This window comes from Microtus ochrogaster, unplaced genomic scaffold, assembly GCF_000317375.1.
Source record: "Microtus ochrogaster isolate Prairie Vole_2 unplaced genomic scaffold, MicOch1.0 UNK11, whole genome shotgun sequence".
Taxonomy (NCBI): domain Eukaryota; kingdom Metazoa; phylum Chordata; class Mammalia; order Rodentia; family Cricetidae; genus Microtus; species Microtus ochrogaster.
Genome location: NW_004949109.1, coordinates 8,538,105 through 8,541,183, shown reverse-complemented (window position 1 = coordinate 8,541,183; position 3,079 = coordinate 8,538,105). Strand labels below are relative to the sequence as shown.

At 45.7% G+C, this 3,079-nt stretch overlaps 1 pseudogene; it reads right to left on the bottom strand.

The window, feature by feature from the left end:
* Positions 1-687: 687 nt before the first annotated feature.
* LOC101986524 lies at positions 688-1,409 on the bottom strand (annotated as a pseudogene).
* Positions 1,410-3,079: the final 1,670 nt, after the last annotated feature.

Genomic DNA, 3,079 nt, shown 5'->3' with positions numbered 1-3,079 from the left:
CCTCATGCAGAAAGCTGAGCAGGCTCCAGAGGCCACCGTTGCCACACTGCTCTCTTCTGTTTTGATAGCAACATAATCAATTTTCCGGTGTGACATTCCGGCAGCTGCAAAGACACTGATGTCTTGATTTACACATGTTCAGAAATGGACTAGCTGGTGATATGAAAACGTTAATTAGTATGATAGCTGCTATTTAATTTGCATATTCTGTTAATTAACTTTCTCTTCAAGAGTGACCAGATTTGAAAAATGAAAGCAAGGAAACGATGAAGCCTTAGAGATAAAAACAGGATTTAAAGACATTTTCCTCTTACCTAATCTCCTGACACCAAATCACCTGTCTCTCTGCTTAGACTCATGTACCTCTGAGACAGAACGAGGACCCTATCTCTCCCTGAAGTGCTTTCTCCTGGAGGAAAGGCAGAGAGCCTAAAAAATGCTCAAATGTTCATTCGTGGTGCATTTTCTGCAAGGTTTGCACTTGTTAAAGACGTTTTCATTTGAAGCTTTTTCTTATCATGTGTTTATTTAAATTACTCTCAGGAATAAGCACTATTAAATAATGTTAAATCACTTGATGTTAATGTTAAGCCTTTGTTGCAAGCACTCTTTTTTCCCTTTTTTTAAAAAAAAACAGGCTATAATCACTTTAATACATATATTTTTATAAAATACACACACACACACTTATGTGGCGGCCACAGTTGGAGTAGAACCTGGGCCCTCTGAACAGAGACTGGTTTTTCTCAGATGGCCAGTGAATCCCTGAGACTTAGTAAACACAGTCTGTTTCCAGAGGCCCAGGGTTAGGTAGCTACAGGTCTTGAAGATGGCATCAAAGGTGACCTTGACAGAGTTGCCCAGGGTGACAAGGCAACCCCTGGCTGATGTGTAGCAGTCACCAATACCAGTCATTGTCAGTAACTTCTTGGGCATAGGAGCAGAGACAATGCCAGTGCCTCTGGGGGCAGGGATAAGACACACCAACACAGAGCCACAGTGGCCTGTCACCTTGCATAAACAATGGGAGCTTGCCAATCTTGTTCCCCAGTAGCCAGCCTTTCCAACAGAGATGACAGAAAGCTTGGCCAGGACGATAGCCCCAGGAATGGCAGTGGCTACCTCCTTGGAGCATTTCACAAAGCCACCAAAATCATTTTAGTTCCCTATAGTGACAAACACGGGTGTTTCGGGTAGCCAGCCAAGTCTGCTTCTACACTGGCAGGATCTTTAAGGATGTCCTTTAGGGATGCGGACAGGAAAAAGCCAGTAATCTCAGACTCCTTAACAAGCAAGGAGAACAGGTACTTCTTCATGATCTTGACCAGGCAGCCCAGCTTTGTGATAGGGATCCACTCCTTACCTTCAGCTTTATCCCCCAAGAGCCCTGCAACCTGGACCACAACCATGGCCCCTAACACTGCTGCTGAATCCTCTACAGAAGACGCCATTTAAAGAGAGGGGCTAGGGTGACTTGACTCCCTAGTTGATGACTATTTGACCCTCTCCTGGTGCCCTGATTGTCTTGAACACAGGACTATCAGTCAAGCAGCAGTTTGGACTGCCTTCAAGCCGTTCCAACTTCTACAGACATTTTAAGGTGTTCAGTCTTGGACACATCTACATATGAACAAAGCTAAATGGGCTCGGTAGTGTGTGTGTGTGTGTTCATTAACAATAGTAGGATATAACAATAATAAAGAGGAAATCATGAATTCGGGAGGAGACAAATGGGATGGGTTGGAAGGTGGGAGTGATGGAGATGCGGTATTTATGTGAGAAGTTCTTAAAATAAACTATTAAACAAACAAACAAAAAAGAGTGTAACTGGGCTTCTCAACAGTAATTACAGCACACAGAGAAACAACGACCACCTTGCCATCCAGCTCTGAAGGAAAATGCTGCTGATGCAGAGCAGCCATGGCCTCCTCTTAGATTTCTTAGTCTGGTTAATAAAATAATTTAGGAATGGACTCAAGTGAAAGGGAAATTTTATTGGAGTTTTAAAGAAAACCTCCAAGGCAGGTAATCTGTAAATCTCAGCAGATGCCTGGAGGAAGGGAATGCAGGAAAGCTGGAAAGGGCCCTCTGCTGGGGTGCACAACATGAGGCCTGCATGTGATGGAGAGAGGGGCCTTAGGGAAAGAGCAAGGAAATTCAAGGACCAGAACAAGCACACTTAGGTTCTGCCCAGCGTCTGAAACAACAGCACATTGAAAGAGCGAGAGCGAGAGGGAGAGGGAGAGACCCAGTGACACACCAGGGCTGCCGAGCCTCTGGAGACTGTATCCCGGTGGAGCAGCTATCCCGGGACTGAAGAGAACCAGTGCTTTATTAAGTTCCGCCTATTTCTCAAGTATTGCTAAGATCAATGCACGTTCCTGAGAGTGGTTTTGCCTTTCCTGTGGGTGCTCCCTTAGCCAGGTCAGTGGCTCTATCCAACAGGAGTGGGAGACAGCCACTCAAGCCAGAGAATCTATTCCCTTGCTGACGGGTTTTCCCTTAATGGCCCTTTAATGTTACTCCAATGCTCCTATGCTAAAATCTCCGGCTTAGCCTACCAAATGCATGCGAATATATTTTTTTAAAAAGTGTTGCCAGACAGCAGATGTCTCAGAGTTTTCTCGCAGCTCAGGAAGGTGCTGGAGGCCACGCTGAGTTAAATGAGGGGAAACTCCCTAGGATGGACTTCAGTTTTGACCCCTTCCTTCCTGGCTCCTCCCACCCTCACCACCACCAAGGTAACTGAGTGCTGTTTTTACTCTATTTCGGTAACCCAGGGCCCTTTGCCAATTAGTTTCTGTCAACTTGACAAAAGCTAAGGTCATCTTGGGAGGGGGAACCCACATTTGAGAAAGTGCCTCTATCAGTTCGGCCTAGAAAGGAGTCTGTGGGGCGTTTTCTTGATTAATGATTGCTGTGGGAGGGCCTAGCACACAGTGGGTAGTGACACTGCAGGACAGATAGTCCTAGGTGGTGTAGAAAAAAGCAAGGAGGGCAAGCCATGCAGAGCAAGCCAGCGAGCAGCTGATAGAGGAAGGTCATTGGTTAAAAAAATAAAGAAACTGCTTGGCTGGCC